The sequence below is a fragment of the Panthera leo genome, chromosome D1 (assembly GCF_018350215.1).
Source record: "Panthera leo isolate Ple1 chromosome D1, P.leo_Ple1_pat1.1, whole genome shotgun sequence".
NCBI classification, from domain to species: Eukaryota; Metazoa; Chordata; class Mammalia; order Carnivora; family Felidae; genus Panthera; species Panthera leo.
The window spans coordinates 56431952-56445140 of NC_056688.1; the positions used below are offsets into that span (position 1 = coordinate 56431952).

A 13189-nucleotide genomic window follows, 5' to 3' on the forward strand; every position below is an offset into this window, starting at 1 on the left:
CTGCCTGGACTCCCCTCCCTAAAGCCCTTGTAACCTCCCTCTCTACCCCAAGAGTGGGGGATTTTTTTTTTAACTGTGCTAAAATACACATGACTTAAAATTTACCATCTTAATAATTTTTTTTTTAAGTTTATTTTGAGAGAGAGAGAGAGTGAGCGAGCAGGGGAGGGGCAGACAGAGAAGGAGAGAGAGAGAATCCCAAGCAGGCTCCATGCTGCCAGTGCAGAGCCCGACATGGGGCTCAAACCCATAAACCGTGAGATCATGACCTGAACCAAAATCAAGGCTTGGACACTTCACCAGCTAAACCACCCAGGCGCCCCAGAGTCTTAATAACTTTTAAGGGTACAGCTTAGTAGTGTTCACTTTATTCACGTTGTTGCACAACAGATCTCCAGAACTTTTCAACTAGCAAGACTGAAATACCCAGGAAACTGCCACTCTCCATTCTGCCCCCGCCCCCCAGTCCCCAGCCCCCAGCCCCCAGCCCCCAGCCCCTAGCCCCTGGCAACCTCCATCCCACTAGGAATTTGACTACTCTAAATACCTCATATACGTGAGATCACACTGTGTTTGTCTTTTTGCAAGTGGCTTATTTCACTCGGCATAATGTCCTTATGGTTTGTCCATGTTGTAGCATGGGACAAGGTTTCCTTCCCTTTTTAGCGGCTGAATAATATTACAGGGTGCATGCATACCACACGTTTATCCATTTGCCACTGGACATGTGGGTTGTGTCACCTCTTGCTACTATGAAGAGTGGGGGTTTGGGAGGTGAGCCGGCCTGGTTTGGACCCTGGCTTCTAGCATCACTTGAGCTGTGGGTCTGAGTCCTTCGCCCCTTACTGCTGTGCCTGGAGGGGGGCTGCAGGGATTAGAAATTGTGCGTGTAGAAATGCCCGGCAAGACAGTGAAGCAGGGGTGGGGGGATTCATTCTCATCATGCACTTTCCATCTTGGGACAGATACCTTTTGGGGTTTAGGGGATCCACATGCCAAGCCCACCTTAACCCCCTTCTATGAGGCCAGCTCAGCATCTGGTGAATCTTACAACAGTGGAGCAGGAGAGCACCTGGGCCCACAGAGGGGCAGAGACTTGCCCAAGTCTGCACAATCAGACAGTGGCCATGGCAGGATTAAACTAAGGTCTCCAGCCTTCCGGCCCAGGAACTTTCCTGCTGTGGTCTCCAGGATCCATAGGCCTGGTCCTCAGGTGGGACTGGCTCTCCAGGGGCCTGTGTGTAATCCTGTGGCATGCAAGGCTGGGGGAGGCAGGGAGCAGGGAGATGAGCATCTCAGGCTCCTCTGTACAGGGCCAGAGGCAGGTAGCATCAGCTGGGCTCCTCTGATGGCCTCCTCTCCCAGGGCTGTGGACAGCAGCACTGCCCCAGCGATGAGGGGCTCGTGTCGGACTCCTTTGCATGGTTCAGGCTTGTCTGAGGTCCTGCCTTGCACCTGGGAGCTCACACTCTGCTTTCACTCACCTGTTCATTTGCTTATTCCTTCCTTAGTCATCTATTCAGCAAACACTCCCCGAGGCCTGCTGTGGGCCTGGAGACCAAGCCGACCTCGAAGGCAGTTAGTGTGGTGTAGCAGTAAATAGTGTGGATTCTGGGGCTAAACTGCCTGTGTTCCAATCCTGCCTCTGCCAATTGCCTGACTCTGCTCTGTGATCTTGGCCAAATTGCTTAACCTGTCTGCCTCTGATACTTTTTCCCTAAAGTGGGGAGAACGATGTTCCAGTGACTGTTATTACAAATCGCCTTGCAATTCAGTGACTTTATATAAGAACAACCATTTTATTATCTCAGTTTGTATAGCTTGGCAATCTAAAATGGGCTCAGCTGAGGGGCACCTGGGTGGCTCAGTCGGTTAAGCGTCCAACTTCAGCTCAGGTCATGATCTCACGGTTTGTGAGTTCGAGCCCCGTGTTGGGCTCTGTGCTGACAGCTCAGAGCCTGGAGCCTGCTTCGGATTCTGTATCTCCCTCTCTCTCTGCCCCTCCCCTACTCACACTCTGTCTCTCTCTCTTAAAAATAACATTAAAAAAATTTTTTAATGGGCTCAGCCGAGTGGTTCTGGCTCAGTGTTTCTGACATGGTTATAAGCCAGATGATGGCTACAGTGAGGAGCTGGGGCAGCTGGAGGTTGGCTGGGCCTCTCTTGATCTTTATGTAGTTTCCGGGCTTCGTTTCCATCTGTGAGCTCCTCTGGGAGCCTCGGAGCAGTCAGGTTGTCTGCATGGTGGCCCAACACTCCAGCAGGGGTACCCCAGTGAACTCCACAGAAGCTGCATCACATTCGATGAACTGGCCTTGGGAGTCTCATAGGGTCACTTCTGCCATTACTCCCAAGCACCCCCCAGATTCAAGTGGGGGTAGCCTAAACCCTACCTCTCTCTAGGAACATTGTAGGAGGCGCATGTGGGGTGAAAGCTACTACTGCAGTTGTCTCTGAAAATACAGTCTGCCACAGTTGTGAGAGTTAGGTAAGTCAAAACACGGGAGCTGTCTAGAACGGTGACTAGGCATTGTATATAAGCGATAGCTATATATAGTCAGGGGTGACCGTATGCAATTTACTCATGATGTGCTGATTTTAAGACCTGATTCCCAATGCGGAAGCCAATTCGATGAACTGTAGCATTTCTCATTTGGGTATTGAGGGATCTCTAGGAATTCAACATGCAGGGGCAAGTGGGAGGGCCCTCTGTGCAAAGGGAACGAGCTGTGTAAAGGTGTGGAGCGTAAAGTTCCTGAGGCCTGGACTTAGCTCCTGGTGGCAGGGGCTCCCCTGAGGTGAAGTGGGGGAGGGGGGCTGGGAGAGTGGATGGAGGCCAGGCTGAGAAAAGTTTTGCGGATGGGATTTGATCCTGTGGCTCCCAGGGAGTTCTTGGCTGTTTCTCAGGCAGAGATATGAAGGGCTGGAGTACCCTAATGAGGGAGCCGCTTCTGAGGTGTGACCAGCAGAACTGGGGGAGGTACTGGACTTAGGGGGTATAGGGAGAGGGCAGGAATGATGGGACTCGTGCCCGCGTGTTTGCCCAGGGCGTTTGCATCAGTTTTGCATGTGACGAGCATAACCACACTCACTTGCCTTTTCTCCCCTTCTAGTATATTGGACACTTTGCAATTTTTCTCTGCTGCAAGGGGAGATGGAAGGGTGGGAGGGTGCCTGCCTTGGCAGAGGGGTCTGGAAGAGCCTAGCAGACAACCCTAGGGAAGCTGGCAGGGCCAGAGAACTCTCAATGGCCTCCTCCTCATGCCTCAGCCCCATCTGCGGGGGACGCACCCCCCCCCCCCCCGCCACCCTCGTGGTCTCCCCTTCCAACACCCCTGCCTAGTGTGCAGCTTCACAGGGTCCAAATGGAACAGATCCCGGGGGTTGTAGTGTCCACCCCGCTCACATTACAGATTGGGAAACTGAGTCCCAGTGACTTGCTCCAAATGCCACAGCAAGTTAGCAAAGGATCCAGCCTCAAGCTGGCCACATGGCTGCAGCAGGTGCAGTGGCACTGAGGGCTGCCTCTGATTCAGTTTGACAGGAACAGGTGCTCTTCGGGTGCAGGGCTCCTCCCTACGAGATCCTCCACCCTCCACCCCCGAAGCCTCCCCCCAGCCACTCTCTAAGGCCAGTGCTCCCTCCTGAGGGAGGTCGTGGATTTGGAGGTCGGGAACCTGATTTCAAGGAAAGAGAAGAAGGGGCTCTTTAGCAGTTATGTGGTCCTGGGAAAGTCACCTTGTCTCTCACCTGTAAAAGGAGCAGGAGCGCACCAACCCCAGCAGGGCTGTCCTGAGGATTAGATGGGCCCTCCGGTGCTGAGCGATAATCTCTGATGCTGGTGCTGCATCTGGGAAAGGGAACCGCCAAGGATTACTCGGGAGAGGGATTTGAGCTGCTATGTGGGGGCAAGGCTGGACTAGCGCTGGGAAAAGGGACTTGGTCTTGACCCTAAAAGCTCTGGGCTTGTAACGGGGCCGGTCCAGCCCTTCCCTTACACGTGAGAAGGGGCCCAAGGGAAAGATTGGGGTGGGATCCAGGCAGGATCCCCTTCGGGGGCAACCTCCCCACCTAGCACTGAGAGGGAGGGCTTCCCAGAGGAAGAGTTTATGGAAACTGAGAGGGAAGGAAGGGTCGAAACAGCAGAGCAAGTACGGTTGCTGTCTCCTCCCGCCCCAGCCCCTGCCCTGCATGCAGCTGTGAGAGACAACCCTGAGCTCCAGCCAAGCTGACCTTGACTCCTGGCACCCATGGTGTCCGTGAGGGAAGCAGAAGCCCAAGACCACACTGCTTCCAGAGTGCTACAGCTATGGGCCTGTCTACACCTGCGTGTGCCTCCGTGAGCCTGTGTGTATTCACGTGTCCATGTGTATTGCCTGGGTCTGCCTGTGAATATGTGGTCTAAGTTTGTGTATGTCTGCCTCTGTGTGTTTGTGCATGTGCTAGCACATGTATGAGAGGGGGCCCTTGGTTTCCTGCAGGCCCCATGGGGTCTCTCCTTATAAATGGCAGACAGGTTAGAATGTGTTGACAAGGGGCCAAGTGCTCATGTGTTTTAAGCCCTGAGGAGGGGTGGAGTAGAGACAGCCGTTGCTCTGGCAGGTGTGTGGGCTGAGGGGAGGTCCAGATCTCACCAGTGGGGCAAATTCAGCAGAAAGACAAGTTCCGCAGATCTGGAAAGCCTCTGCCAGGGGCTCCTCTGTGCAGAACTTGGACCCAGAATCAAATCAGGCACCACCTCTACTCTTGGAGCCAGCCAGGGGCATCAGTGTGCAGCTGAACACGAGCATGGCTGCTGAACCGGGCTGTGCAGGGCCCATGGAAACAGGAAAAGGCATGCCCAAGTCTACCAGGAGAGTCAAGGAAGTCTTCCTGTGGAAGGAGTTTGAGCCAAGACTGCAGGGCTATTTGGTGGGAGGGGAGGGGAGGTGGAGAACAGATGCCAGGTGGGCCTGGGGGCTTGAGAAAGATGGATGGGAAGGGTGATTCTCATCTGCCGGGCCTGGAAGACTGGAGAATGGAGGTGCCTTGAGATAAAGCACAGGGGTGGAGCAGGTTTGGGGGAATGTGATGAGTCATCATTGCGCCACTGGGGTGTGAGGTTCCTGTTGGGGTGTCCAGGCCGGGATGACCAGGGGTCCCTGGATACTCCAGACTTGAGCATGGTCCAGGCAGAGACAGTGGTGCTAGGTGATCTTGCACAAGGAGAGTGTGAAGGGCAAAGGAGGACAAAGGGCGTAGGAGAAAGTGCAGCACGAGGCTCTGGGCAGAGAGGGGGACCTGGAGGCAATGAGGGAAACCAGAGCAAGTGGTGTCCTGGATGCCAGGGTCCAGAAGGTTTCCGGAAGGAGGGTGAGGCCCATAGTGTCAGGGAAGAATGAGAGCTGCACGGTGGGCTCACTCATGTGGAGGTCATGGTTGAACTTGGCGGGAGCACAAGGCTGTGGGTTTAGCAGCAGGTGGGAGGGAGGCAGTGGAGACGTGAGTGTAGACAACTCTTTCAGAGATTTGGATGAGAAGGAAGGAAATAAGGGGTGTGCTAGCTGGGCTGGGGTGGAGGGGGACAGACCGAGTGAGACTCAGGGCCTATTCTTTGCCGCCTGCAAGGAGCCAGCCCAGAGGAGGTGCCGAGGGAGGAGGAGCAGGGTGAGGCTGCTGTGGACACCTGTACTGGTTCTCTGCTGGGGCCCGGGGGAGGGCGCCTGGAAGGGGCAGATTTTCCTGGAGGGATGGTTGTGCAGAGCAGGGGAGGAGGAGGTGGCATGGTGGCAGCCCTCAGTCCTGCCCTGAGCTCTGCCAGGCTCCAGTGTATCTGGCCACCCTGGGAGTAGGAGGACCTTACATGCAGAGACTTTTGACATCCTAGGAGGCAGAAGCCCCACAAACTCAGAGCATCCTCCTAAAGCAGGTTGCAAGTCAGTGGTTGAAGCTCAGGGCTGGGTGGAGTTGGCCTCCGGTGGTTTTGGGTCTGCAGGGCTCTAGGGGTGGCTTCATAGCTGCTTCAAACAAGAAAAGCCTGGGAAGGTCAGGGCACGGATCCTCAGGCTTCTAAGGAGGCCACGCCCAGCTCCCTCGGGTTAGGGGGTGGCTGTCTGCTGAACTGGAGCAGGTGTTCACAGACATCTAGCCCTGCTCCCCTTCTGGGCTGGCTCCTTCCCTGAACAAGCCCGAGTCTCACCCAGTCTGTCCCCCTCCCCCCCTTTCCAGCTAGCACTCCCTTTCTTCCCAATTACTGGGAAGTTCTTCCTCTGGGTCTAGCCGAAGTCTCTCCTGCTGTGCGTTCCCTTCTGGTGAACTTGTTCAACCCTGCTCTGCGGAGCCAAGCTGATCAGCCGGCCGCTTTGAGTGGCGGCCAGTGTTTTTACAACTTGTTTTCATGAAGTTGGTTTGAAGTCTCCCTGCATTCCCAGAATGTCAGACCCGCCCTGATTCACAAGGATTGACCAAAACAGGATCTGAGCCAACGAGAAGAATCTGAGGACTTAGTCATCCCCCTTGGATCATCTGCAGATTCTCCTGCTTTCCTTCTAATAAAAAAAAGAAAAAAGGAAAAAACGTAAGTTAGCTCAGATGGCCAGGAGGGTAGAGTGTGGGAGGGATGTACATAGGCTCAGATGATGCCGGCCCAGGCTTTCCTCAGGGAGCCCACCTCAAGTCAAGTTCGTTCTGCTGCTTGCCACATGGGGGAGCTTGAACAACTCCGAGTCTCAGCCTCAGTTTCCTTGTCTCTGAAATGGGAAAATTAATGGCACTGACCTCATAGCTGTCTGAGGTGGGGCGATCTCGAAGCAGACCCTGAGACAAGGGTTCACATGAGAGTGATTTATTAGGAAGTTTTCCAGAAAACAAGCTGCTAAAGTAATAGGGAAAGTAGAATCAGAAAGAGGAGGAGAAGCAAGCTCTGGGGACATGAGGCCAAAGCTGACCGAGGGCAAGGATGCTAGAGAACTTAGACCTTTACCCAGGTGGTCACCGGTAAAAGGGGGCCCTGGGGACCAGCCATGACCGCAGGCAAAGGGATTCCAACAGCCTCAGGGCAGTCCACCCACACACCTCCACAGATGCTGGCTGCTGGGAGGGACCACCAAGAGGCAGAACCTTCCTTGTGCTTCCACTGTTCCCCCAGGCCCAGGTGCTGGCTCACGCTCTCTCAGCTTCCAGAAATAGAAACTCACAGAGCTCCTCAGCTGGCAGACGTGGCCCCAGCCCCCAAGGTTCTCCCTGATGACTCGGCTTCATGCAGCCTTTCCACCTTCGCCAGGTTGCCTTGCTGTAGACCCTTCTGGAGAAGTCTGCCTCTGAGCCACTTGCATCTCCAGCCCTGCCTGCACAGCCTAGGGGGCATCTGTGAAGAGCAGGACATGGCAGAGGGCCCAGGGGCTGTGGTTAGATCAGGGCCTTGGAAGCATTGAGCACCACAGAGGAAATCAAGGCCCTTGGGGCCCATCCCCACCTGAATTGAATTTGACTTTTCTTCTTGGCCCACGGCACCCCCCCCCCCCCCCCCCCCCCCCCCCCCGCCCACCATGTCTATGGGCAAAGCCCAGGTGTTCAAGGATTGCTTCTGGAACTCATGTTGGTCAGCATGTCCCAGAAACAAACAAGCAGGAGTTATGCTCTCAGGACTCTGACAATGATGACTTTAACTGGTGGTGTCCTCCTGGGGTAGCCCAGATAGAATCTGCCCCAACCCTTCTCCCACCCCTGTGATATCACAAGGGATGTCACTCAAAATCTGGCCTCCCTGCTAAGGCCTTTGGGAGTCCAGTGCTGTAGAGCATGACAGGCCTGGGTCCTAGTTCAGACTCTTGTGCCTGCTGTGTGACCTTGGCCAAGTCAGCTCCCCTCTCTGAGCCTCAGTGACCCATGTTTCTCACCAAAGTGTTGTATCCACCCACCTCAGGTCTGGTGGTTTCAACATGGTGTTAATCCCTGTTTGATACCCAGAGAGGCAAAGTGACTTGCCCGAGATCACACAGCAAAAGGGTGGAGGTGACAGGGCCAGGAATTGCTCCCTGCCCCCTGGCTGGTTAGGGAAGCACCTTACCATTTATCAGCTCTGCTCTGGCTCCCAGCCCTGTCTGATTTGGAACCTGCACTAAGTCCTTAATGAACAGGATGGACTGAGGTAGGGACCCCAGTGGTCAGTGCGCGCTGTTTATCACTAGTTCCTCTGACAACCATTTATGGACGTACTGTGGAAAGATGGATGAGGTCCTGCTTTCCCCAGGCTTAATGTCTAGCACACGTATCCCAAGGCCTGGGCTCCTCCCTGCCTACCCTTCCTTCCAAGGAGCGGGCAGGGAGCGGCTGGCTGGGGTGGTGGATGCAGAGGAAACAAGCTTGTTCAGTCGTGGCTATTCGTTGCTGCCTCCAGTGGATCCAGTGCTGGACTAGGTTGGGGTGAGGCTAGGAGAAAGCGCTGATCTGCCAACAAGGCCCCCCTGCACCCCACCCCCAGCTCATGCCTCCTTTGTTCAGAGGGCACTCGGTGCCTTTCTCTATACCATTAGACAGCGGGCTCCCCCACCAGGGCTCGGAGCCTCTCCTGGCACACAGAAGAGCTCAGGGACTGTGTGCTGGTGACTGGATTTATGGTTGTGTAGACTGGCTTGGGAGTCCGAGTATGAATCCTGGCTCTGCCATTCACATAGCTGTGCCCTCGAACAAGGGACCCAGAGCCCTTGAGCTGTTCTGCCGTCTGCAGAGTGCAGGTGCAATGGGAGGCTGAGGGAGACAAAGGAGAGAGTGGACAGACTCTCTGTCCCTTTCAAGGCTTCGGCTGGCCCTCCGCATGTGGTCGACGGTGCTGCGGTAGATGGACCGGCATGCGCCAGGCCAGTGGGAAACACGAGACGGATGGCGTTAGGTCCTATCACATCGGTTCTCCCTGTCTGCTGGGCTCCCCCAATCCTCCCACGGGGAATCTGGGCTGGTGGCTATAACCCATTTGAGGAACGAAGACCTGAGCCTAGAGAGGAGGCTGACCTGCCGGCCAGTGGCCAAGCCAGGCTCAGAGCCCAGGTCTCCTGGCTTAGTCTCCTACTCTCCCCTACCCTGTCCCCCTCCGGAACCTGGCTCCTGCTCTCTGGAAGCGCTCTGTGAAAGATGCTAGGAAGGGTGGTGGGCCGGGAAGGTGGAGGTTTCTCAGGAGCGTGCATTCTGGTGGCTTTAGTCCAAGGGGATCAGTGTGACCAGTAGGTGCGGAGTAAGTGGGCCGAAGGCGGGCATGGGTAGAGGTGGACTGAGAAGGGGTGCAAAGGAGAAAACCAGTTGTGGGGACCAGAGGTCACTGGGTCCATCCGCTCAGCCTGATGGCCAGGGGCCAGACACTTCTAGGCCCCCTGGGCCGGGTCCCTTCCCAGATGGTGCTGGAAGGTAAGGGACTTTAAGGAGCAGCAGGTCTGAGGGAGATGCTAGTCAAGTCACGGTCACTGTCCTTGAAGGAACCCCAGTCGGCTCTAGAAATAAGGCCCACATCTAAGCATGAGGACCTTTCATGGGTACAGCGCTTTCTAAAAGGCAGACTCCAGGGAAGACAGGGCTGGCTGGCAGCCCAGCAGATGCTCAGGTGAAGTGACCAGGGCAGGCGGCCTGGGCCCCACAGAAGTGAGAGCTGGTGGGCGGGGAGTGGACAGGCAGGCCCGGGGCAGAGTTTGCTGGGCCCGGGGGGAAAAATGCAAATGGAGGCCCATATACTTTGTCAGATATTTGAAGGTGATACCACAACTCAGAAACTGCTCAATGAAATAATTTGATTTTCTCATCTTGACAGATATATCTTCATAATACAAACTGAAATATACACATAAAGGTTTTATACAACTGAGAGTGACTGAATAGCAAAGGAGAGTGAATGTAGTTATTAGTACACACCTGGGGGCTTTGTTGGTGATGTTCGGATGCATTGCTACTTATTATTTTGTAAAATATATTGTCTTCATTTTTACAAGATCACTGTAGTTGTATTGTTGTAATCAAGATTTTCACATCATTTAAAAATTGGATATTGATGGTAATCATCTGAAGGATCGAAAATAAAATGCGATTATATTTCAAGTGTATAGAATATATTTCCATCAAAAACGTAAATTAAAGTAAATGTAAAGAAAGGAGAACTTACATCCTCAAAACTTGTTTTCATTCCTTGAAATTATCTATGGATATTAAAACTATATACATTGTGGGGCGCCTGGGTGGCTCAGTCGGTTGGGCGACTGACTTTGGCTCAGGTCGTGATCTCACGGTTCGTGGGTTCAAGCCCCGTGTCGGGCTCTCTGCTGACAGCTCAGAGCCTGGAGCCTGCTTCGGATTCTGTGTCTCCCTCTCTCTGCACCTCCCCTGCTGGTGCCCTGTCTCTCTCTGACTCTCAAAAAATAGATGTTAATAAAAAAAATTTTTTTAAGAACTATATACGTTGTAATTAACGAATATCAGATTTTAAAGTAAAATTATTTAGAGATGAAATATCCACATTTTTGAACATTTGTAACTGTGAGCCTATTCACAGTCCCAGGTGTCCATGTGGTTGCCAGTGTGAAGGATTAGCATCACACTTCATGTTACATTAATTTGAGTAATATGAATTCTTAGATGCTGAAAGATGTTCTTCAGCTGCCTTGTGTATTTATTGTGGATACCGCACTAATTCATGAGTACTTTTAGAACCACAGATTGGAACAGGGAGAAAAGCCAAATAAAAAGAAAATGTTGCTCAGCATTACTGGGAAAGACACTTTGTTATGCAAGAAGCTATGGCTAGTCGCTGTCTGAAAGGATTTGACAAGTTTAATTTGCCTCTGGAATGTTTCCTGCTACTTAGTCCCCTCCTCCACCACCACTCCTAGTGTCCCCCTCCCTCATCCACAACAACGCAACCCACAGACCTTTATCTGGACAGAATCATCTTTTGTTCTTCACGCCAAGAAATGGAGAAGGGTTTCAGCGGAACCTGAGTGGTGTTAGGGGAGCGGATGAGGCTCCCGGGTCCCACGGATGTCCTGTGGTGGGGGCTCCTGTATGTTCTCTACTATGTTCATTTGTGAGCATGTGTCTGTGATGTGTGGTGCTCAGGGCAGTGGCCTTTCTGCCCTACGCCTAAGGGTGATTCAGGGGATGGGATGAGATCTCACCAGTGAGATCTCTATCGTACAGTTTAACGAGAGATAAATGATGGAGCTTGTGCCATGGCTGGTGTCTAAACCTCTGTGTCTGCGTTCACTCATTCATTTCACTTGTGTGTGCGTTTACTCATTTATTTAAAACCTGTATTCACTTCCTCCAACCCTTCATTTCATTGTGGAATGCCAGGCCATAGTCAGTCTTGTGATGCAGCCCCAGATCCTACAGACGAGGGAATCAAGGCTCAGAGAAGTGCACTGGTGTACCTAAGGTCACACAGCAGGAAAGCCCCTGGTAGGTTTCACAGTAGAGGATGGACGCCACGTTTGAGTTTCAGGTAAAATTTGAATAGGTATTACTGTATCCCAATTGGCTTTTGGGGCTCTGCCACCCAGCCACCTGCCTCAGGGCCCTTTTCAGCTTGAAGAGCCACTTCCCGTTTGGGGCCAAACACTTCCTTCAAGTGACTCACAGGCTCCCACTGGTCTCGTGCTGGGAAGCCAGCGTGGGGGTGGAGATAGGCCCAGGCCACATCACCTTCTGCCTGCGACCCCAGCTGGGTGACCCTGAGACCAAGCAGTGCCACAGATTAGAGGTAGGAGATGGAAAAGGAAGGAGGATGTCAGACGGTTCTCACCCGGCCTGGTGGGCAGGACTCTGAGGGAGCAGGGGGACCTGAACCCTGGCCACGGTGGGCAAGGGGGCAGCCTCCACGTCCCGCCCTTCCCACATCTGGCTTCCAGGGTAGCCACTGCCTATGTCGCCGCTGAAGCAGAGACGGGGGGCGGAGCCCTCAGGGAGAATTTGCGACACTTTCTCTTCAGTGCAGAAGGACAGTTAAGTGGAAAGAACATGAGGCCGGGAGTCATGAACTTGAATTTCTGACACCAACTTTCTCATGAACTTGTCAGCTCCCTATCCTTCTCTGGGCCTCAATATGCATGCCTGGGGGAGGGCTCGCTGGCTGTGACCTTTTGTGGTAACTTGGTATCTCAGGATTTATGCGAAGAGATTTGGGGTTGAATTCTGGCTCTGCTACCTTGCTGGCTGCACCCACGTCTCAGAGCCTTCATTTTAAATTTCGAAATAATATTCACTTTCAGGCATTTTACGTAATTTAATCCCCACATCAACCCTGTGAGTCAGATTTACTATTATTGTTGTCATTGTAACTATTTTATAATACGGAGATTGAGGCACAGAGAGGTTAAGTAACTTGCCCGAGGTTACACAGTAAGAACCAAGATTCTGATGTGGACAGTTTGACCCCAGTGCCCATGCTGTTAACCACTATGTGCTTGCTACTCAAACTGTGGTCCTTGGACCTGAGCCCCAGCATCACCTGGGAGCTGGTCAGAAATGAAGGATCTCAGGCCCCCTTGTAGACCTACTGTGTCGGACTGTTTTAACAGGGTCTCCAGGTGATTTGTTTGCACACTGAAGTTTGAGAATGTTTTTATTGAGAGTGTTTATATTCCACCCATCACTTAGGGTCATAATGAATGGGAGGCGAAGGAAATAAGTATGTTTTGTAAACTGTAAAGTGCAGTGCGTTCAGAGCATGGTGAGAAACCTGGGGACTGCAGGTAGAGGGAGGCAGGGTTAGGGTGCCCCGGGGGTCTCTCAGTAGCCGGATGTCCTCTCTAAGCTGTTTCTGAGTCCAGTTCTGTCCCCCTCCGGTCTGAGGCCGAGCTTGGCTGTGTGTTTCTTGCTGGGGTGTGGCTCCAGGGCCTGATCGGGTTGGAGAGTTCTCATGTTGGCATGGGCTTGAGCCACCCCTGTCCTGGGGCTGCAGGGCACCAAGAGGCCCGGGTCCCAGCCCTGGCTCTGTCTACAACTCTCTGGGAAGGCCAGGCCAGCTCCCGGCCCTGCCAGCCTCGCTCTGCCCCAGTGGGCAATGCGGCAGCATCTTGCAAGCCCGCAGTGCTGCCCCAGAGCTGTGTCCCTTCTCCGTTTCTCTCCAAGGCCTGTCGGAACCAACTCTCCTCCCAGTTCCTGGGCAGGAGGGCTGCCCTGCCGGCTGTAGGAGCTGGTGGTAGGGGAGCCAGTACATGAGTCAGAAGTTAGC

The 13189-nt window shown here is 53.5% G+C and overlaps 1 protein-coding gene across 1 annotated transcript in view; it reads left to right on the forward strand.

The window, feature by feature from the left end:
• The window catches only part of GDPD5 (glycerophosphodiester phosphodiesterase domain containing 5), an 86604-nt gene that overhangs the window by 19923 nt on the left and 53492 nt on the right, over positions 1-13189 (forward strand). The gene's annotated exons all lie outside the window — the stretch shown is intronic.